This window comes from Ursus maritimus, unplaced genomic scaffold, assembly GCF_017311325.1.
Source record: "Ursus maritimus isolate PB19 unplaced genomic scaffold, ASM1731132v1 scaffold_6, whole genome shotgun sequence".
NCBI classification, from domain to species: Eukaryota; Metazoa; Chordata; class Mammalia; order Carnivora; family Ursidae; genus Ursus; species Ursus maritimus.
This window is the reverse complement of record NW_024426774.1, coordinates 54,863,081-54,887,740: the sequence shown is the minus strand read 5'-3', so window position 1 is coordinate 54,887,740 and position 24,660 is coordinate 54,863,081. Positions and strand designations below refer to the sequence as shown.

The window sequence follows — 24,660 nt, the reverse complement described above, 5'->3', positions numbered from 1 at the left end:
AATGTATAAACCCATCACATTACAAATGTAACCATCACCCATATTAAATACTGAATATTCAAGTAACCCAGAAATTTCTCTCTTGCCCTCCCCTAGTCACTACTTCCTATATCCTCCTGACTTCTGGCAATATAGATTAGTTCTGTCTGTTCTTCAACATCATATAAATGGAATCAAACAGTATATACTCTCGTACTTTGCTTCTTCAACTTAATGTATATCTGTGAAATTTACCCATATTGCATATAACAGTAGCTCATTCCTTTTTTAAAAAAAAAATCCATTTAGGGGATGTGGAGAAAGGGGAACCCTCTTACACTGTTGGTGGGAATGCAAGCTGGTACAGCCACTCTTCCATGGAAAACAGTATGGAGGTTCCTCAAGACATTAAAAATAGAGCTACCCTACAACCCAGCAATTTCACTACTAGGTATTTACCCCAAAGATACAGATGTAGTGAAAAGAAGGGGCACATATACCCCCAATGTTCATAGCAGCAGTGTCCACAATAGCCAGACTGTGGAAGGAGCCGAGATGTCCTTCAACAGATGAATGGATAAAGAAGGTGTTGTCCATATATACAATGGAATATTACTCAGCCATCAGAAAGGATGATTACCCACCATTTGTATTGACATGGATGGAACTGGAGGGGATTATGCTAAGTGTGAAATAAGTCAAGCCGAGAAAGACAATTATCGTATGGTTTCACTCATATGTGGAACATAAGAAATAGCACAGAGGACCACAAGGGAAGGAAATGAAAACTGGGAAGAGATCAGAGAGGGAGACAAACTATGAAAGACTCTGGACTCTGGGAAACAAACTGAAGGTTACAGAAGGGAGGGGGTAGGGGATTGGGGCAACAGGGTGATGAGTATTAAGGAGGACCTGTGTGGTGATGGGCACTGGATGTTATACGCAACTAATGAATCGTCGAACACTACATCAAAAACTAATGATGTATTATATGTCAACTAATTGAACATAATAAAAATAAAAAAATTTAAAATCCATTTAGAAAATATACTACCATTATTTATTCATTCTCTTGCTGATGAGCTCTTGGGTTGTTTCCAGTTTATGACCGTTACTCTATATGTCTTCTGTCGATAGTATGTATGTATGTATGTATGTATGTATATAGTAGATATCTAACTAGATTTAGAATTGCCGGATCACTCTAAGTAGTTGCCGTCAAAGGTTTTCCAAAGAAGCATTCCCACCACCAGTATAGGATAATTCCAACCATTGCACATTTTTTTGCTAACACTTGGTATTGTTGGGTCTTTGTTTGCTCTTGTTTTGTATTCCAGTGTGTATGTCCTCTCATGTTAGCCGCCTATTAGAGAGGACTTCAAGAGAACCCCTTGGAGAGTTTGACTTGTTTCTCTTGGAGTTTCTGTGGCACAGAGGCAAGTGCCAAACCTAGTTCTGAAAAAATTCTCCAGGCTAAAGCAGCAAGTGGTAGCAGAGTAGAGACAGTTGTACTAAATGCGGGGCGGTAAATGCAGTTGCACTAACTCTGAGGGCAGGGCAAGGCCTGGGTGGTTCTCATGGACCACATGCAGGTCTTAGGTCCCTCTCGTATCCTGTCCTGGGGAGGTCAACAGTTTCCAACAAAGAGGTGGCCTGAAAGACGAAAGAGAGAGATCTAGAAAGGCAGAGGAGGGGCATTGCCAGGGTCCAGGGAGTTGTCATCAAAGAGCCCAGCACAACATCTCTGATGGACTCAAGGAAGGGCCCCATGAGAGGCAAGGATCTGCCTTCCCAGGGGTCACTTTTGTGAGGTGCCTGTCCGTGAGATCTTTCTGTCCCTTCCTGACCTGAAAAAAGAGCTGGGTGAGGGCCAGGAAAGAGGAAGAGAGCCACAGTTGGAAAATAGATACAGAAGCTGACCAAACCCTCTCCCCCACAGTTGCCCTTCCAGACTAAAGCAAGACAGAGCTGAGAGAAGGTTCAAATTAGACGAAAGTGTGAAGTTGTGATTCAGACACTAGCCTAAATATTTTATTTACTAAAATACCCCTGACAAACCCCATGCCCCAAAACTTGCTCTCCTTGCAGAACTGCCTGCTTCATTTAATGGCAACTCCATCCCTCCAGTTGCTTCAGCCCAAAGCCATCAAGTCATCCTTGTGTCTTCTCACAGCCCATAGTCTATCCATCAACGGATCCTGCCTTCCCTACCTTAACATGGTCTATGTTTTAAAAGGGGGGCGGGGAGTGGTCAAGTATGTTTTTGGTGTTTTCTGTACTTAGGATGTCCTGAATTATTAATTGTTGGCCAGCTTTCAAGAAGATAAGAATGAGTACGGTTTGCTCTGTTCTGCAAAGAAATGCTCTGTCTCTTCTTTTGCATATGCTTGTGCTACTAAAGGCTAAATCATCTGAACAGAGACCAAAACCTAAGGAAGGAACTAATAATTCATTAAAGTAAAATGATTGTGGTTGCTACTAATTCGTATCTCATACAATCCAATACAAAGGAATTGTTGGTTCAGGATAAATAACATACATCCTGGGGAAATGAACTCAGAAGATGGAAGTTTGATTTGGACATAATTACATATGAATATGGATTTTAAAACAAATATAAAGCCTTAACTTAGAGTTTTATTGTATTTTAGTACCATTGCTGCCTTTATGTTTATTTTTTCTCTCATAATTGAGTTTTTATTGGTTGTTCTGAGGATCAGTAGAGACATTTCAATTTGTACACAATTTTTTTTTAAGTAGACTTCACACAGGGCTTGAACTCACAACCCTGAGATCAAGACCTGAGCTGAGATCAAGAGTTGGACACTTAAACAACTGAGCCACCCAGGCACTCCAATTTGTACACAATTCTTAATGTACGTACTAAAAATCTAAAAAAAAATCATTGAGTTGTGATTCTTTTCTAAAAGTTAGTCCAGTGAACTTCCAGCTTAAAATTTGGAGGCAAAGATTCCTTAACAGTATATCAAGTACCTATTTCTTCAAATGTTGTTACATTGTTAAATCCCATTAATTGACAATTCAATATCATATACAGTACATACTCAGATTTTCAGTCTTGCATAGCACATTTAAAAAGTTACTAGGAAAACTGGACTACCATCACCATGATGTTACAGGGTGTACAAAATTCTGATAGGAGGAGCCAAGATCAAGGAGTGGTTTTCTTTAGGAAACAATTCTACCAAAAACAACATGGGAATAGAATTTAAAATATTCAAGTCATATTAAATGCACGACTGACTCCAAATTGCCATTCAGTATGCCTGGTATTACAGGCTATAAAAACTACCCCATCCATGGAATGTTAGGCTGACACACAGGACAACTGAAACCTCCGATATTCAATATCCCACGATTTTCTGGTTGTACCAAAAAAAAAAAAAAAAAACCAGCAAATGATTTCACCTCTTAAAAAAAAAGCATTACACTTAAAAAATGGGATGAGGTCGGACCCCTCTTTAAAATTTTCTAGAGCTACTAAAAAATTTGCATTTACCAAATAGTTGATAAAAATGTTTCTCTAGATTGTATAAGCAGGGAGACGGGGACCATGATAAGACCCGATATATGATATTAATCAGATTTGGCTTCTTTCTCTCCTGATTCATCAGAGGCTAGACTCTCCTCATTTTCATTTTCTCTGATATCTACTGGTAAGTCTTATTTTGTCTCCTGGTTAGCCATTTCAGCCTGGTTTCCCTTTGCTCCCTTTTTCCTCTTTGTCTGCACTTTTTTGTCTGAAGATTTATCCTTTCCTATTGCCTCGTTTGACTTTGTTTCCACTTTTGCAGAAGCAGGTTTGGCTGACAACCTCTCCAACCTCGTCTTGGGCTCCTCCTTCCCGGCCCCCTTTGGTGGGGCTGACCTTCTTCTTGGGTACCTTGGTGGTGGGGCAGGTGTGTGATGTGTGTCTACAGGCCACCCAGAGCCTTCTCAAAGCTGGGCTGCCTGGCCGCTGCCACTGCTCCCGCTGCCCAATCAGCTGCAACCCTACCCTAATGTTTACATATCTGTTGAAGCCCACCTAATAAAGGAGAAATATGTGTTTGCCTATGGAATTTATAAATATAAATACAAAGAGCTATGGTTTTTTATTTATTTATTTTTTATTTGACACAGAGAGAGAGAGACAGAGACAGAGCACAAGCAGGGGGAGTGTGAGAGGGAGAAGTAGGCTCCCCACTGAGCAGGGAGCCCAATGCAGGGCTCCATCCCAGGAACCCAGGATCATGACCCGAGTGGAAGGCAGAGGCTTAACCAACTGAGCCACCCAGGTGCCCCAGAACTATGGCTTTAAGAGGAACATATTGTTTTCATGATAATGCTTGTTAATCTCACCAAGAGGAGCAAATTCATTGTTAGCAGACCTGCCTTGCAAGAAATATTAAAAGAAATTGCAGAAGAAATGAATATGTAATAGAGTTATTCATTTAAAAATAAGAACTGCTTTCCCCAAATAACTTGTTACTTTAAATATTCTAAGATTACTTGCGAAAACTAAAATGCAAGGGATTCTACTTCCAGAATAGCAGCTTGAGGTACTACACAAATCTGCTCCCCACTAAAGTAACCATAACTGAAGAAAATTATAAAAAAACCCACCCACTTAAAGTCTCTGAAAATTATCCTTAGGTTATACAGCAAATGAAGAAACATTTATTCAAGGAAATCTACCAAGTGTCAGTGCTAACAGCAAAGGCCTGTAGTGCTGGAGCCACAAGCTCTCCTTCCTTCCCCTTCTCCAGCTCAGCTTTAGGGAAGTCCTGCTTCAGGCTGATTTGACCAAGAAGGAAGGGCTCTCTTTCTCTTGAGTTTCCAATCAAGGGATAAGGTATCTTAGCAGGAGGTGCCACTAGCATCCCTTATCTCCTCCATCTCTGATTCACAGAAGCTATATTCCTGATGAGCATAGCCAAAAAATTAAAGACTCCTTTCCTCCATGCAGCTTTTACTCATATGATGGAGGCTCTCCCCCCACGCACTGCAAACGGAGAATACTGGGGCCCCAACGGCCTTGCCAGTGCACTTGGAGGGTAGAGGTTCCACACAAGGAGAGGCAAGACAAGAATGCCAGGGGCTACCATCCCTATCTAGCCACCTGTTTGTAAAGCACTTAAAGGTCACTTCTACCCTCAGCTCCAGAGGAGTGGCTCAGAGATCTTGCCATTAGAGCAGAGAGTTCAAAATGCTTTCTAAAGGAACTGACTTTATTTCAACTGGCATAAGAAAGAATCAACAAACTTGAAGGTAGATCAAATAAGATTATATAATCCAAAGAAAAGAGAAAAGAAATGATGAAGAAAAATTAACAAAGCCGCAGAGAAGTGGGATACCAGTAAGCACATTGACATAATGTGTAATGAGAGTAGCCGAAAAAGAGGAAAGAACCAGAAAATATAGTCAAAGAAATAATGGCTGAAAACATCCTAAATTTGATGAAAAATAATCTATAATCTAAAAATTAATCTATACATCCAGGAAACTCAATAAACTCCAAGGAGGATAAACTCAAAGAGATCCATGTATAGATACATCATAGTAAAAATGCTAAGAACAAAGACAAAGAGAAAAATTTGAAAGCAAAAGAAAAACAACTAGTCATGAGCAAAAAAAGCCAGATTGATTAATAGCTGACTTCTTACCTGAAACAATGGAGGCCAGAAGTTATTGGAATGGCATATTCAAAGTGTTTTAAGCGTCAACCAAGAATTTTATACCCGGAAAAACTGTATTTCAAAAATGAAGGCAAAATAAAAACATTCCCAGATCAACAAAAACTGAGCAGATTCATTGTTAGCAGACTTGCCTTGCAAGAAATATTAAATTCTTTAGTCTGAAAGCAAGTGACTTCAGCCAGTAATTGAAATCCACATTAAAAAAAAAATACTGATGAAGGTAATTATCCAATTATGTAATATAAGAAAACAATAAAAGAATATTTTCCCCTTCTCAAGTTATTTTAAAGCAATTGTACAAAGCAATGTGTGTATAATTGTATTGTTCATCCTGTAATATGTAGAAATGTATTATATTTGGCAATAGCAACACAAAGATGTTGGGAGCAAAACTTAATGGAGTAAGGAAAGTACACTACATGGTAATTCGGATCCACAGGAATAAATAAAGAGATTGGGAATGGTAAATAAGAAGGTTAATATAATAAAAAAAACTACATTTCTCTCTCTAAAAAAAAAAAAGGTTAATATAACAAGCTCCATAAATATATACTTGCTTTATTCCTTCTTTTGGCTTCCTTAGTAGACATGAAATTATATAAAGTAATAGCTATAATAATGAATTTTGAGTTGATCATAACTAGACATAATATGCATAACAATAAAAGTACAAAAAGGAGGAAGAGATGATGGAGATATGTATAGGAATAATGTTTCTATATCTCACTGAAATTGAGTTGATATAAATCTGAAGTCAATTTTGGTAAGTTAAGATGTATACAGTAAGCCCTAGAGCTATCATTAAGAAAATAACTCAAAAATATATTAAAGAAATAATTACAGGAATTTAAATATTACACTAGAAAATATCCACTTAATGCAAAAGAAAGCAATACAGGAACAGTAGAAGAATGAAAAGACACGAGACATATAGAAAACAAAAAGCAAAATGGCAGGTGTATATTTAACTGTATCGATAATTTAAATTTTAAATGAATCAGTAACTCTCCAATTGGATCTAACGCTATCCAACTTTTAGATTCAAAGGTAAGAATAAGAACCTGGAGTGGCTATACTACTACTAGACAAAATAGACTTTAAAACAAAAAGAAGTTAGAAAAAGTGAGATAAGTAGGAATACTTATAATGAAAAAAGTATCAATCCATCAGGAAAAATATAATAATTATAAACATATGCACCTAATAACAGAACTCAAAAAAACATGAAGCAAAACTGACAGAAGTGAAAGAAGAAATAGTTCATCCAACAATAATGATTAGACACTTCAAAACCTCGCTTTCAATAATGGGAAGAGTAATGAGGCAGATCAACGAGGAAATAGAGAACTTGTTTTTATTTTTTTTTTAATTTTTAAAAAGATTTTATTTATTTATTTATTTATTTATTTATTTGACAGAGCGGGAGAGAGAGAGAGAAAACAAGCAGGGGTAGCAGTGGAGGGAGAAGGAGAAGGAGGCTCCCTGCTGAGCAGAGAGCCTGATACAGGGCTCAATCCCAGGACCCTGAGATCATGACCCGAGCCAAAGGCAGATGCTTAACTGACTGAGCCACCCAGGGGCCCCGAGAAGTTGTTTTTATAAGCCAAAGATGTAAGAGTCATTTATGAACACTCCATCCCAAAACAGCAGAATATAATTCTTCTCAAGTTCACATAGAAAATTCTCTAGTGTAGACCATGTACTAGGCTATAAAATAAATCTCAGTACATTTAAAAGGATAAAAATAATACAGAGGCGCGTGGGTGGTGCAATCGGTTAAGCGTCTTAGTTTTGGCTCAGGTCGTGATCTCAGGGTCCTGGGATCAAGCCCTGCATTGGACTCCATGCTCAGTGTGGAGTCTGCTTGAGATTGTCTCTCCCTCTCCCCCTCCCACTTGTGCTCTCTCTCTCTCTAAAATAAATAAATCTTTAAAAAAAATAATATGAAGTACATTCTCTGATCACAAGGAAATGAAATTAGAAATGAACAATAGAAAAAAATTGGGGAAACTCACAAATATCCAGAAATTAAGCCACACATTCCTGAATAACCAAGTAGTCAAAGAAGAAATCACAAAGGAAATTAGAAAATATTTAGGAAAAATGAAAGGGAACATAGAATATACCAAAATGTATGAAATTCAGCTAAAGCAGTGCTTAGAAGGAATTTATAGTTATAAACACCCTTTATTAAAAAAGAAGAGAGGCTTCAAATCACCTAAACCTCCACCTTAAGGCACTGGAAAAAGAAGAGAAAACGAAACCAAGAGCAAAATGAAAGAAGGAAATACCAAAAATTAGACTGGATATTCATGAAATAGAGACTATAAAAACAATAGAAAAAAATCAACAAAACCAAAGGTTGGTTCTTCCCCCAAGTCAACAAAATTCACAATCCATTAGCTAGACTGACCAAGAAAAAAGAGAGAAGATTTAAATTGCTAAAATTAGAGATGAAAGAAGGGACATTACTACCCATCTTAAAGAAATAAAAAGAATTTACAAGGGAATACTGTGAATTGTATGCCAATAAATTAGATAAATGAAATCAACAGATTTCTAGAAAAACACAAATAACTGGAATTGAAGAAAAAATGGAAAATAGACTTAAAAGTAAAGAGATTAAATAAGTAACCAAAAACTACCCACAGAGACAACAATCCAAGGCCTTGATGGCTTCACTGGCTATTTCTGCCAAAATTTTCTAAAATAATTAATACGAATTCTTCAAAAATTCTTCAAAAAAGTGCAAGAAGAGGAAATACTTACCAGTTTATCTTCTGAAACCAATCTTACCTTGGTATAAAAATGAAAGACATCTCATGGGGCGCCTGGGTGGCGCAGTCGTTAAAGCGTCTGCCTTCGGCTCAGGGCGTGATCCTGGCGATCCGGGATCGAGTCCCACATCAGGCTCTTCCGCTGTGAGCCTGCTTCTTCCTCTCCCACTCCCCCTGCTGTGTTCCCTCTCTCGCTGGCTGTCTCTCTGTCACATAAATAAATAAAATCTTTAATAAAAAAAAAAAATGAAAGACATCTCAAGAAAGAAAAGTACAGACCTATATCTCTTCGGAATATATATGCAAAAATCTTAAAATACTAGCAAACCAAAATCAGTGATACATGCAAAGCATCATATACTAGGACTAAAGGGGATTTATCCTAAGAATACAAGGTCAATTTGACATCTGAAAATCCATTAATATAATATAACCTATCAATAGAATAAAGGACAAAAACCATATGAACATCTCAACAGATACAGAAAAAGCATTTCACAAAACTAAAAACCTATTCATTTTAAAACACTCAACAAACTAGGAATGGAATGGAATCTTTTCAGCCTGACATCTATGAAAAACCCACAGGTAACATCATACTTAATGGTGAAAACTGAATGCTTTCCTCTAAGATCGGGGACAAGACAATGATGTCTGTTCTCACCACTTCTATTCAACATTTTACTGGAGGTTATAGTCAAGGAAATTAGACAATAAAATAAAATTAAAATTAAATAAAATAAAAGCATCTAAATTGGAAAGGAAAAAGCAAAACTATCTCTATTTGTAGATAATATAATCTTCTGTATAGAAAATCCTAAGGAGGGGTGCCTGGGTGGTGCAATTGGTTAAGCATCGAACTCTTGGTTTCAGCTCAGGTCTGATCTTGGAGTCATGAGATTGATTCCCCACGGTGGGTTCCTCTTTCAGTGCAGAGTCTGCTTGGATTTCTCTCCCTCTCCCTCTGCCCCCCCCCATCACGTGCACTTGCACTCTCTCGCTCTCTCTCTCTCAAAAATAAATACATAAATCTTTTTTAAAAAATCCTAAGAAATCCACTAAAAAACCTTTAGAACAATAAAGAAATTCAGCAAGGTTGCATGATACAAAATCAATATACAAAATCAATTCTATTTCTGTACTTTAGCAATGAGCAAACCAAAAATGAAATGAAGAAACATCTGCAATAGCATCAAACAAATAAAATATAGTTAATTCTTACTATATTCTATAAGTCACCATAAACACTGAATTAGTGTATACTGAACCATTTCTAGGGAAAGTATAAGGTTAGGTTCCTACAAGTCTCCAGTCACATTTCATCAACTGACCAATGCATACCCTTGTTTTTATATGTGTTTCTATTTAGAGACACCTGATTTAATATATATTGTTGATTCGTTAACTTTGAACTCACAGCCAACAGTATACATCAAGAATGATTACAACTGGGCACCTGAGTGGCTCAGTTGTTAAGCGTCTGCATTCGGCTCGGATCATGATCCCAGGGTTCTGGGATCGAGCCCCGCATCGGGCTCCCTGCTTGGTGGGAAGCCTGCTTCTCCCTCTCCTACTCCCCCTGCTTGTGTTCCCTCTCTCACTGTGTCTCTCTCTGTCAAACAGATAAAATCTTCAACAACAACAAAAAAAGAACGATTACAACCTACTAACCAAAAGACAACCCAATTAAGAATGAGCAAAAGACCTAAATAGACAGTTCTCCAAAGAAAATACACAAATGGCCAATGAACACATGAAAAGATGTTCAACATCATTAGCTAACAGGTAAAGGCAAATGGAAGACACAGTGAGAGACCACCTCACGCTCACTAGGATGGCTGTAATCAAAATGGCAGATAATAGTAACTGTTGACAAGGAAGTAGAGAAATTGTAGCACTCATATGTTGCTGGTGGAAATGTGAAAGGACACAACTCCTTTGAACAACAGCCTGGCAGTTCCTCAAAGTGTTAGATGTAGAGTTACTATGTGATGGGCCATTCTACTCCTAAATATTTACCTAAGAGAAATGATAAATAGAAACATATGTTTGCATAATTTGCACATGAATGTTCATAGCAACATTGTCCCTGAGAGTCAAAAAGTCAAAATGACCCAGGGGCACCTGGGTGGCTCAATTTTTTAAGCATCTGCCTTCGGCTCAGGTCATGATCCCAGGGCCCTGGGATGGAGCCCCACATTGGGTTCCCTGCTCGGCAGGAAGCCTGCTTCTCCCTCTCACACTCCCCTTGCTTGTGTTCCCTCTCTCGCTGTCTCTCTCTGTCAAATAAATAAATAAAATCTTAAAAAAAAATGACACAAATGTCCCTCAGCTGAAGAATGGATAAACAAAATGTGGTTGACCCATACAATAGAATATTATTCAGCAATAAATGAAATGAAGGACTGATACATACTATGACATGGATGAACCTTGAGAATATTATGCTACGATAATGAAGCCAGTCACAAAGGGTCATACAATGTATGATTCTATTTATATACAATGCTCCAAAGAGGTAAATCCATAGAGATAGAAAATATATTAGTGGTTGCCTGGGTCTGAGGGTAAGTGGGGAAATTGGGGATGGCAGCTAAGGGGTACAGGGTTTCTTTTGGGAGTAATAAAATATTCTAAATCTGTGATGATGGTTGCACAACTCTGTGAATATACTAAAAGCCATTGAATTGTACACTCTATTTTTTTAAGATTATTTATTATTTTAAAGAGAGAATGCACAAGCAGGGGGAGAGTCAGAGGGAGAGGGAGAGAGAGAATGTCAGGCAGACTCCCAGCTGAGTGTGGAGCCCGATGCAGGGTTTGATCCCACGACTCAGATGATGACCTGAGCCGAAGTCAGGAGTCTGACCCTTAACTAACTGAGCCACCCCAGCACCTCTGAATCGTACACTTTAAATGGATGAATTGTATAGTATGCAAATTATATCTCAATAAAGTTATTTTTTAAAAAGCAAATGAGTAACACATTTCCAAAAGGATGTTGATGAAATGATAATTCAAAATAATAAAGAAAATAGTGCTTTCAGATAACCTTAAAAGATTATGGGAGGATTTGAAAAATTATTATTTAATCCTGTAAGATGTTTGAACAATGAGGATATTAAAAATATTGATTATGATATTTTTTCACTTGATGATTTTCTCTCCTCCCTTTTTCTTTCACTCACCAAATCACATTGTTAAGTCTTTGTCTTATACTGTATTGATTTCAAAGTCTATTTCACTTCAAATAGAACTCCATGAACAGAGGATAGAGAAACCACTGAAGAGAATTATTTTATTCTACATATGTAAGTTTAAATTATTACACATTGATATACTATGAAAAATGATTCTAAGCAACAGAACTATAATAGGTCTCTATCATTTGAATCTACCCTCAAAAATCTATTATGTATAAAAAAGTCTAATTTTTCTCACTTGTTTCATCTTTAGATTGGTTTCTTCGTGGAAATAAGAATCCCAGCCAGTCAAATGAAGTTAAGGAAATTCGGCTTTTTTTAAGATGTATTTATTTAGTTTTGAGAGGCAGGGGAGGGGCAGAGGGACAGGGACCCCCTGCTGAGGGCAGAGCCCATGGGGATTGATCTCATGACCTTGAACCAAAATCAAGAGTTGGACGCTTAACTGACTGAGCCAGCAAGGTGCCCCAAAATTTTGTTTTTAACAACCTATTTGTTCTGTCTGAGAAGTATGTATTTGTCTCCATTGACTAGATCTAAATTCTCTAACCAAATTATGGCTTTTTCTGTATCATTAGCAATTGTCACAATTCCAGAGTTGTTAACAATTTGGATGTGCTTTGTTTTATTTTTTTTTTTTTATTTTAAGCTTATTTAGATCATTCCCCCTGGGTCTAATAACACTCGAGAATGTATGCAGCCTTTCTTTTATATTGTGCTCTAGAAAGCAAAACTGAGACTGAGAAAACCTTATGAGCCAAATAACGTTTTTTCTCTCTATAAAACTGTTGTAGTTTTTATATTTCATCTTCCTTATTCCCTTGGATGAGGACTCTTTCACTGAGGTTTATTTCTCTGTTATTTTGAGGCTGGAGCACCTGAGCATCGAGAACAGCTGTAGAATTGGTAAGGAAGGGATAGAGAAGAAGGAAAGCATGATGATAAGAGTCTAGAAGGATGGAAAAGCATGTTCTGCTTGATGGGATCGGAGAATACATTTATTGAAAATGACAGAAAGGCATGCTCTGAGCACTGTGAAGGCCTGTCTCTTCTTTTAGGAACTAAGAGATAAGAATCATAATAAAAGAAGAAAAGCAGACCAGCAAAGGAGAGAGTGGTAGAGAGCAGACACAGAGAGGATCAGAGATGGCCAGCAAAGAGTAGAACCCAGGGGGCTACAGATGGAGAACCGAGGAGCAATGAATCTGGTGGACATGGCAGTCCACAAGAGAGGGCAGCCCAGAGGAGGCTGAGCCTGGCCACTGATGGGAGAGAGAAAAGGGATCGGAACACAAGCAGCAGGTGGAACAGCCTTCAGCTTTGGGGAAGGTGAGGGGTGGTGAATGGGAAGGGAGTGAGGAGTGGCGTATACATTTGGATACTTTTAGCACTGAAGGCAAGACAATTCAACAGTTTGGGTGAAGTGGAGAAAAACAGGTGGAGAAAAACTTTATAGAAGGCTGTGACAAACTGAAGTACTCATTCCTAATTCTAATATTTCCTTTATTATTCAATTTTCGTCTTTGTTATGGGGGTAGGAACAGCATGAACAAAAGTGCAAAGACAGGAAATTACAAAGAATAGTGGGAGATGGGGAGTAGATGAATTTATTTCTTTTTTTAAGATTTTATTTATTTATTTTGACAGAGAGAGACAGCACAAGCAGGGGGAGCAGGAGAGGGAGAAGCAGGCTCCACGCTGAACAGGGAGCCCAATGCGTGGCTCGGTCCCAGGACCCTGGGATCATGACCTGAGCTGAAGGCAGAAGCTTATCTGACTGAGCCACCCAGTTGCCCAGGGAGTGGATGAATTTAGTTAAATGAAAGATTCATACAGGGGAGTGGTGGCAGAAAAGACTGGAAATCTGGGGCAGAGTCAGGTTGTAAAAGTCCTCAGATATCAGAGTAAGGAACTGAGCCCCAGCAAGGGGAAAGGAAGGATTTTCAGCAGGGAAGTAACATGCTGAGCCCAGTGTTTTAGGAAGATAAACGCACCAACGAAAGATGGAATGTAGGGAGTGAGAAAGCAGAGGCAGGAAAATGAGTTATAAAGCCAAGGTGTGGGTAGTCCCAAGCAAAGGCTTGCAAGAGGTATATACCAAGTAATTCTGCTTTTGGAAATTTACATCCTAACGAAATACTTATGTATACAAAGATTAAATGCCAAAGATGCTTATTGCAACATTGTTATAAAACATTTATAAAATGTTTCTAAAGACTTTATTTATTTATTTATTTGTTTGTTTATTTATTTATTTATTTATTTATGTGTGCGTGCGTGCGTGGGGGGGGAGAGAGAGAGAGAAGAGAGCGAGCGAGCAAGGGATGGGACAGAGGGGGAGGAGGGGCAGAGAGAGAATCTGGAGCAGCCTCTACACTCATGGAACCCACCAGGGGCTTGATCCCACGACCCTGAGATCATGACCTGAGCCAAAGCCAAGAGTCAGACGCTTTACGAACTGAGCCACCCACGTGCCCCTTTTATAAAATGTTTCTGAAAACACTTTAAAGAGCATCTTTAGCAGCTAAATCTTTGCACATATTTATTATTTGCAAAAGTGCTATCCACAGAGTAAAAATCTCCAGCCTTGCTAATGAAAATAAGTCATTACGGTCTTTCTTAGATCCACGGTACTAAAATGACTAAAACTTGTGTCTATATAGATACACACACACACAGTGCTGTATAAACTCCTGAAGATGGGATCATCAGTGTATTGCTCGTATATATTAGTATTGGAATTGAGAAGAAATTATAATGTCCTGTAGATATTGGAGGCTTCCTCCATGACCCCATTTAAGTTTACATGGAAGCAGGGCAGGCAGCTTAATCAGAGGAGGACAAGAATCCTTCAGAGGGGGATATTAGGGGAAATTACTTAAATTTTCATATTTATATCTCATCTCTAAACTACACTGTAAATTCAATGAAAGTTGAGACCTAACACAATCCAAATAAAAAAAAAGAAATAGACTTTTTAAATCTTCAAACAAATTTTTTTTCCCTTATTGGGCCAAACCAGACCCAATTCCAGTGTTCAGCTGATCCCATGCAACTGGCTTCTATTTAGATTGCCTAAACCAATGACTGCTGCAAGGGAGGTAGAATTAGCCTGATTGAATTAAACCCATCAGAGCCCTCTCTGTGACAATCCATCCATATATCCTTTGAGTCTCACAGCTGGTACATTATCAGCAAGGGGTGGGTGGATGTTGGTTAAATGACTATGTTAAAAATGAAATTGAAGCCTCTGATAGCTGAATTCAAAAGTTAAGGGAAATTGCACTGCATTGGAATAAAAGACTTTGCAGACATGATCACAGCACTGCTAACCGTGATTTGAGAATCTTGAACAGATGAAATATCCAAAGACTGGACATGTGTCAATAGTATTAAAGGTGTGAGGGAGGGATGCTGAGGAAACCAACTCTGTCAACTTTAACTATATGACTAATTTTTTTGGTATTTGTGAGACATTTTAAAATTCTACAGTTCTTTTCTCATATGAAATATCTTTTTATTATGTGTGTTTAGTAATACTGTGGTTCAAATGATTTTATCCTTATCCCTAGCTGCCAGTTTGTAATGACCCATGCCCAAGGCCAAGGGTCACATGCTCTGTTGACTGAACCAACCAAGCACCCCCCCTTTTTTTTTAATCTTTGTTCATTTGTTTTGTTTCTTAAATATCACATATGAGTGAAATTATATGGTATTTGGCTTTCTTTGACTTATTTCACTTAGTATTATACTCTCTAGATCCACCCATGTTATTGCAAATGGCAAGATTTCATTCTTTTTTTATGGCTGAGTAATCCATTCTATATATACATACCACACCTTGTTTATCCATTCATCTATTGATGGACATTTGGTTTGCTTTCATAATTTGGCTTTTATAAATAATGCTGCAATAAACATAGGAGTGTATATATCTTTTCAAATTAGTGTTTTCATATTCTTTGGGTAAATACCCAGTAGTGGAATTACTGGATTATATGATAATTCTATTTTTTAATTTTTTGAGGAACTGCCATTCTGTCTTCCACAATGGCTGCACCAGTTTACATTCCCACCAGTTGTGGACAAGGGTTCCTTTTTCTTCAAATCCTCATCAACACTTGCTGTTTCTTGCTTTGATTTTAGCCATTCTGACAGATATGAGGTGATCTCTCATTGTGCTTTTGATTTGCATTTCCTTGATGATGAGTGATGTTGAGCATCTTTTCATGTATCTGACGGGCATCTGAATGTCTTCCCTAGAGAAATGTCTATTCATGTCTTCTGTCCATTTTTAAATTTGATTATTTGTTTTTTGTGTGTTGAGCTATGTAAGTTCCATATTTTAAATACTAACCCTTTATTGGATATGTCATTTGCAGATATCTTCTCCCCCATTCAATAGGTTGCCTTGTAGTTTTATTGATTGTTTCCCTTGCCATGCAGAAGCTTTTTATTTTGATGTAATCCTGATAGTTTAATTTTGCTTCTGTTTCCTTTGCCTCAGGAGACATATCTAGGAAAATGTTGCTTATAGCCAATGTCAGAGAAATTACTGCCTTTGCTCTCTTCTAGGATTTAATAGTTTCAGTTCTCACATTTAGGCCCTTAACGCATTTTGAGTTTATTTTTGTGTCTGATGTAAGAAAGTGGTCCAGTTTCATTCTTCTGCATATAGCTGTCCAGTTTTCCTAACACCATTTGTTGAAGAGACTCTCTTTTTCCCATTGCATATTCTTGGCTCCTTTGTCAAAGATTAATTGACCATATAATTGTGAGTTTATTTTGGGGATCTCTATTCTGTTCTATTGACCTATGTGTCTATTTTTGTGTCAGTACCATAGTGTTGTGATGTACTGCAGCTTTGTAGTGTGTCTTGAAATCTGAGATTGTGGTACTTCCAGTTTTGTTCTTTTTCAAGATTGCATGGCTATTCAGGGTCTTTTTTGGTTCCATACAAATTTTAGGATTATTTGTTCTAGTTATGTGGAGAATGCTTTTGGTATTTGGACAGGGATTGCATTAAATCTATAGATTGTTTTAAATAATATAGACATTTTAACAATATTTGTTGTCCTTATTCCATGAGCATGTAATAATTTTCCATTTGTTTATGTATCTTCAGTTTCTTTCATCAGTGTTTTATAGTTTTCAGAGTACAGGTCTTTCACCTCCTAGGAGTTTTATTATTTTTGGTGTAAGTAGGATTGTTTTCTTAATTTCTCTTCCTGCTACTTCATTATTAGTGTATAGAAATGCAACGGGTTTCTGTATATTGTTTTGTATCCTCCAGCTTTATTAAATTCATTTATCAGTTCCAGTAGTTTTTTGGTGGAGTCTCTAGGGTTTTCTATATATAGGTAGTATCATGTCATCTGCAAATAGTGATGTTTTACTTTTTCCTCCAATTAGCATGCCTTTTATTTCTTTTTCTTATCTGATTGCTGTGTCTAAGACTTCCAGTACTATGTTGAATAAAGTTGGTGAAAGTGGACATCCTTGTCTTGTTCCTGATCTTAGGGGAAATGCTCCCAGTTTTTCACCATTGAGTATTTGGGTTTTTCATGTATGCCCTTTATTATGTTGAGTGTGTTCCCCCCTAAATATACTTTGTTGAGGGCTTTTATCATGAATAGATGTATACTTTGTCGAATGCCTTTTCTTTATCTATTGAAATGATCATGTGGTTTTTATCTTTTCTCTCATTGATGTGATCTATCACGATAATTGATTTATGAATATTGAACCACCCTTGCATCCTGGGGATAAATTCCACGTGATGGTGGTAAATTATTTTTTTAATGTGTCATTGGATTCAGTTTGCCAATATTTGTGGAGGATTTTTACCTCTGTTTTCACCAGGGCTATTGTGTAGGTCTCTTTTTTTGTAGTGTCTTTGGTGTCAGTATCAGAGTAATGCTGGCCTCATAAAATGAATTTGGAAGCTTTCCTTCTTCTTCTATTTTTTGAAATAGTTTGAGAAGAATAGGTATTACTTCTTCTTTAAATATTTGGTAGAATTCACGTGTGAGGCCTTCTGGTCCTGGACTTTGGTTTGTTGGGAGTTTTTTGATTACTGATACAATTTCATTGCTGGTAATCAGTCTGTTCAAATGTTCTGTTTCTTCCTGATTCAGTTTTGGGAGGTTATATGTTTCTAGGGATTTATCCATTTCTTCTGGGTTATCCAATTTGTTGGCATGTAATTTTTCATAATCTTATCATCCTTTGTATTTCTGCGGTATTAGGTGTTATTTCTCCTCTTTCATTTCTGATTTTGTTTATTTGAGCCTTTTGTTGTTGTTGTTGTTGTTGTTATGAATCTGGCTAAATGTTTATCAATTTTGCTGATCTTTTCAAAGAACCAGCTCCTGTTTTCATTGATCTGTTCTATTGTATTTTTAGTGCCTATTGTGCTGATTTCTACTCTAATCTTTATTATTTCCTTCCTTTTTCTGGTTTTGGATTTTGTTTTTTCTTCCTTTTCTTGCTCCTTTAGGTATAAAGTTAGGTGGTTTATTTGAGATTTTTCTTGCTTCTTGGGTTTGGCCTGTATTATTACAAACTTCCCTCTTAGTGCAGCTTTTGCTGAATCCCAAAGGTTTGGGACCATTGTGTTTTCATTTTCGTTTGTCTTCATGTATTTTTTTTTATATCCTCTTTGAATTCTTGGTTGACCGATTCATTGTTTAGTAGCATGTTATTTAACCTCCATGTATTTGTGTTCTTTCCAGATTTTTTCTTGTGGTTGATTTCTAGTTTTATAGCATTGTGGTTGGAAAAGGCACATGATATGACTTTGGTCTTTTTGAATTTGTTGAGATTTATTTTGTGGCCTAATATGTGATCTATTCTGGAGAATGTTCCATGTGTACTTGGAAAGAATGTGTATTCTGCTGTTTTAGGATGGAATGCTCTGAATATATCTGTTAGATCTATCTGGTCCAATATGTCATTTAAGCCACTGTTTCCTTGTTGATTTCTGTCTGGATGATCTATCCATTGATGTAGTGGTGTGTTAAAGTCCCCTACTATTATTGTATTACTATCAATTACTTCCTCTATGTTTGATACTAGCTGTTTATGTACTTGGGTGTTCCCATGTTGGGTGCATAAATATTTACAACTGTTGGGGCACCTGGGTGGCACAGCGGTTAAGCGTCTGCCTTCGGCTCAGGGCGTGATCCCGGCATTATGCGATTGAGCCCCACATCAGGCTCCTCCGCTATGAGCCTGCTTCTTCCTCTCCCACTCCCCCTGCTTGTGTTCCCTCTCTCGCTGGCTGTCTCTATCTCTGTCGAATAAATAAATAAAAATCTTTAATAAAAAAAATATTTACAACTGTTGTATCTTCTTGTTGAATTATTCCCTTTATGATTATATAGTGTCCTTCTTTGTCTCTTGTTACAGTCTTTGTTTTTAAACTCTATTTTGTCTGATGTAAGTATTGCTACCCCAGCTTTCTTTTCATTTCCATTTGCATGATAAATGCTTTTCCATCCCCTCACCTTCAATATGCATGTGTCTTTAGGTCTGAAATGAGTCTGTTATAGGCAGTGTATAAATGTATCTTGCTTTTTTATTCATTCCATCGCCCCATGTATAGATTGGAGCATTTAGTCCTTTTATATTCAAAGCAATTATTGATCGGTATGTACTTATTACCATTTTGTTGCTTATTTTATGGTTGTTTTTGTAATTTTTCCTCTGTTCCTTTCTTTTGCTCTATTCTCTCACAGTTTGCTGGCTTTACAAAGTGATATACTTGGATTCCTTTCTTTTTATTTTTTGCTTATCTATTACCAGTTTTTGGTTTGTGGTTACCATTAGATTTGTATCTAATATCTTATGTGTATAGCACTCTATGTGAAGTTGATGGTCCTTTAAGTTTGAACCCGTTCTTTATTCCCCCCACCCCATGTTTTAGGTATATAGCATCATACTTCACATCCTTTTATTTTATGAGTACCTTGACTGATTTTTGTAGATATACTTAATTTTACTGCTTTTGTGCTTCCTAATTTTCTTACTCCTGCTTATGGTCTTTCCTTTCCACTCAAATAGTCCTCTTTAACATTTCTTGTAGGGTTGGTTTAGTGGTCATGAATTCCTTTAACTTTTGTTTGAGAAACTTTTTATCTCTCCTTTTATTCTGAAGGATAGCCTTGCTGGATAGAGTATTCTTCCCTGCAGCTTTTTTTTTCTTTCAGCACTTTGAATATATCATCCACTCCCCTCTGACCTGCAAAGTTTCTACTAAAAATTAGCTGATAGCTTTATGGGGTCTCCCTTATACGTAACTTTTTTCTTTTGCTGTTTTTAAAATTCTCTATCTCTAATTTTTGCCATTTTAATTACTACATATCTTGGTGTGGATCTCCTTGGGTTGATTTTGCTGGGGGCTCTCTGTGCCTCCTGGATCTGGAAGTCTGTTTCTTTCCCCAGATTTGGGGAGTTCTAAGCTATTATTTCTTCAAATAAATTTACTGCCCCCTCTTCTCTCTTCCTTCTGGGATCTCTGTAATGTGAATGTTATTATGCTTGATGGTGTCACTTATTTGCTTAAGTCTATTTTTTTGTTATTTTTTTCTCTCTACTGTTCAGCTTGATTGCTTTCCATTACTCTGTCCTCCATGTCACTGATCCGTTCTTCTGCTTCCTCTAATCTACTATTTATTTCTAATTTCAGTTATTGAATTCTTCATCTCTGATTGGTTCGTTTTTACGTTTTCTATCGCTTTGTTAAGGGTCTCATTGAGGTCCTCCACCCATTTCTCAAGAACAGTGAGTATCTTCTGCAGAAATGTGCTGGGGCAGGATGCTCAGTATTAGCAAGGTTTGTCCAGGTCTGCTGTGGGCGGGGACCTGGAGCTAAGGCCTGACTGGAAGGGGCATGTCTGCAGGAGAACATTGGGCAGGGAGTGTTTTTAGCAAATTAGGTAGCAAATATTAGCACTGTGCTAATTCCTGCAGATGTCCATGAATCCAGGCTTGGCAGGGAGGCTGGCAATCGCACCTGCCCACTCCTTTGTTCCTGGAGAAGTTTTCCAGCCATGCTCTGAAGTTAGTGAACAAATCTCCCTCCCATATACCCCAGGAAATTTTCAAACTACTCTTTCTGTGCTCTGTCTCTGCATATCTCTTTAATAGCAGAGACCCAGTTTCCTATCACCCTCCTGATAGGAGGGAGCCAGAGCCAAGCCTGCAGATTTTTTAAGTTCCAAGTGTTGAGCCCTGCTGATTATAAGAACTCACTGAATTCGGTCCCTCTGGTTTTCCAAGCCAAATGTTATGGGGATTCATCTTCCCATTCAGGTTCCCTGTGCCTGGGACGCCTGGTATGAGGGTCTGTTTCTCTCACCTCTCCATTCCCACAGCATCCCTTCCCTCCTGCAAATAGTCCTGTGGGTCCTTTTAGCACCCAGCTGCATCTCTGGCCTTCCTACCCTCTTCAATGTGGCCTTTTCTCTACATTTAGCTATGGAGAGTCTGTTCTACCAGTCTTTGGGTTGTTTTCTGGGTTATTTGCACTGGGTTATTTACTCATGGTTGTATCCATGAGACAAGGTGAATTTAAGGGCCTCTTACTCTTCCATCTTCTCCGGAAGTCAAAATACTACAGTTCTTCATTGTACTTGTGACTGAATTGGAAGAGTCAAAGTTACATAAAACAAGTCAGCAATAATTACAAGGTAAGAGCTACCCCAGGATAAATATGTCTGACATCCGTTATGTAGGGGACAGCTGGGTTTTTTGGTTCCCTAGCCTCCATTTTCCATTCTTCTAGAAAAATAGCATGCCAGAATACCCAAAGAGCCACCTCTACTCTGTTTCTCAGTTGCAGGACTAGCAGTGCCTCCTAAGTCAATAAGCAATTCCCATCCCATTGGCTTCACTGATTGGTCCAAATCTAGCCAAGAAGAATGAGGACCAGGAGTTTTGTTTGGCTGTTGGAAAAAAGAAGCTCTTTCTTTCCTTCTGGTTTTGAAGCAAAAAGGATGCAGAGAAGAGCTGCTGCAGTCATTTAGGCATCATGGAGTATGGGTGGAAAAGGGAATAGTGGAGTCTGGAACTGCTAGGAACCACCAGGTGGAGCCTGAGCATGATGCTTAGGTAATATCATATGTGTAATATCCAGCTATGCCAGAAAATTAATTTCCCTGGACTTTTCAGTTATAGGAACCGTGTTGACATACTTTCTGATTTTCTGTATTTTTGACACTCTGGCATTTGAGGCTTTGATCCGGAGAGACTGCCGCTCCTGGGACTAGTTAATTCACCCCCAAGGCCAGGTACCAGAAAACTGGAGATCATCCCGATAACCCAGAGCCTACCGAAATCAATCAAACTATCCAGTCTTTTTTTTTTTTAAGATTTTATTTATTTATTTGATAGAGAGAGACAGCCAGCGAGAGAGGGAACACAAGTAGGGGGGGTGGGAGAGGAAGAAGCAGGCTCCCAGCAGAAGAGCCTGATGTGGGGCTCGATCCCAGAACAGCCAGGATTGTACCCTGAGCTGAAGGCAGACGCTTAATGACTGAGCCACCCAGGCGCCCCCAAACTATCCAGTCTTAAACTAACTCATTGTACCTACTGTGCTTTACCCATTTCTTCTCACAAAAACCCCAATAAAGACTCTGGGCCATGATCTCCGTATTCACACCTTTCTTTCTCCTGACCAATCCTAATCCTTCCCCACCTGACCCTGTGTGGCACGCTATGCCTCCTGTTTCTAGGGGTCTGTGAGTATAAACTTCTTTTTTTTTTTTTTTAAGATTTTATTTATTTATTCGACAGAGAGAGAGACAGCCAGTGAGAGAGGGAACACAAGCAGGGGGAGTGGGAGAGGAAGAAGCAGGCTCATAGCGGAAGAGCCTGACGTGGGGCTCGATCCCAGAACTCCGGGATCACGCCCTGAGCCGAAGGCAGACGCTTAACCGCTGTGCCACCCAGGCGCCCCTGTGAGTACAAACTTCTTTCTACACGACAATCATTTCTATGTCTTATGTCTTACCTTACCTGATTAAAACAAATCTTGGATACATTTTTGAACAGGAGTCAATGAATCTCTTTCTTATTTTGTTAAAGGCAATTAGAATTAGATTTTGCGTTGTTGTTACTTGTATCTGAAAAAATCCTAACTGATACAAATAAATGTTGTACTATGGTGGCCTCTTATGGCATTTTGGTTGTCCAGCACACAACCATTTCCCCTTCTTTGGTAACCACAATCAGTTTCTTCTTAGGGATTCTTCCTGTTCTTAGTCCTTGTGCAGCAAGTAGGAACCTTCCCTCCATTGAGGCTTCAGCATGTGACCAGGACCAGCCAAGTATTGGAATTCCTTTCCCCTAATTACAAGGATTGGTTCAGGGAGGGCATTTGACCAAATTCACCTAATCATAATGAGTCATGGGGAAAGACTTCTTTTCAACTAACTTTGAACCCAGAATGATATAGGATGCAGAACTGCTGACATCATCTTACCACTTCATGGTAAAAGCCTGCCTAAGATAAAGCCAACACAATAGATAGGAAACCAAGAGATAGAGAAAGAGAAATTGAGTCCCAATGTCATTATTTGAGTCCCTGATCACACTATGCCTGAAGTCTCCCCCTACACGTTTCAGTTACAAGTCAACTACAGATCTTCCTGGACATCCCAATAAACCCATTATAAGGTGAAAATAGATGGAATACACCTAACAGACTGAACATCATAGTTTAGCCTACCCTATCTTAAACATGCTGAGGACATTTACATGAGCCTACAGCTGGGCAAAAATCATCTAACCCAAAGCCTGTTTTATAATAAAGTATTGAATATCTCATGTAACTTATTGAATACTGTACTGAAAGTGAAAAGCAGAATGGTTTTGTGGGTATAGAGTGGCTCTAAGTGGGTCGGTTGTTTACCCTCGTGATCGCGTGGCTGTCTAGGAGCTGCAGCTCGCTGTTGCTGCCCAGAGTCACCGAAGAGTAACGTACCATGCATCGCTAGCTTGGGAAAAGATCAAAACTCAAAAATCGAAGTACAGTTTCTGCTGAATGCATATCACTTTAGTACCACAGTAAAGTCAAAAAATCCTAAGTCGAACCATTGTAAGTTGGATAGTCTACGATTTAATTTGAATAGAACTGTTTACTTTTCTGACTTGCAAGCACTGGAGAAATTTTGATGTGCATACCTGGCCTACTTAAGATGAACAAAAGATGCTAACAAAGGACAGAGGCAAACATCACACAAAGATAGCTCATCATGCATGTTCCACAGCTAATCTTTCTGGGAATCCATAAATACGCCAAATTGTTGCTAACCACTTCTATGCAGCACTTACCTAAGAAAAGGAAAACAAAGGTCATTGTTCCCAAACAGTGTTTATTTTTCCCCACCTCTTTCCCATTTTCCTTGTTATATAAGTCTCATTCTTGTTTTCATTATATAGAATCAATCTGTCAGTTATCCCTCTTACACGCAAATAAATAGCATGCTAATAATTGATTCACTAGATTGTTTTTTGATTTTTCCTTGACAATCTTCTTCTTCCAAAGCTGATTTATTCATGTTCTAGGATACAAACGATCTTTCTTTAGTGCCTGCTTTTTGTCACATTTTAAGGCAATTACCTCAAAGCAGATCGTATGCTGCTTTGTGCTATATCATATCACCTACTTTGCTCCAGGTCATGGCAGACATCACTATGGTCATGTATATACTCAGTTATGGAAAATATTAATTTTTTACATCAGTTGAAATTTTGCAGCATTCTTATGTAAGATTCATGGAAAACTAATTTGCCGCCAGACAAATTTTGGTGTTGCCACCCAGTATAATTTTTGTAGATTACTATGTGAATGCTTCATCAATTCGTCTAAGGATCAGGTGGTGAGCAATAAGAACAAAGGAAGCTTTATTAACCAAAGTCCTTTTAATTTTTGATTGGGTTGAAAGACTGAAAGACCAGAGATATGCAGGAAGATGTTATTCAAATAATGAATCCAAC

At 38.2% G+C, this 24,660-nt stretch overlaps 1 pseudogene; it reads right to left on the bottom strand.

Moving 5' to 3' along the window:
• Positions 1 to 1,222: 1,222 nt before the first annotated feature.
• On the bottom strand, positions 1,223 to 23,647 carry LOC103671797 (annotated as a pseudogene).
• Between the last annotated feature and the right edge of the window lie 1,013 nt (positions 23,648 to 24,660).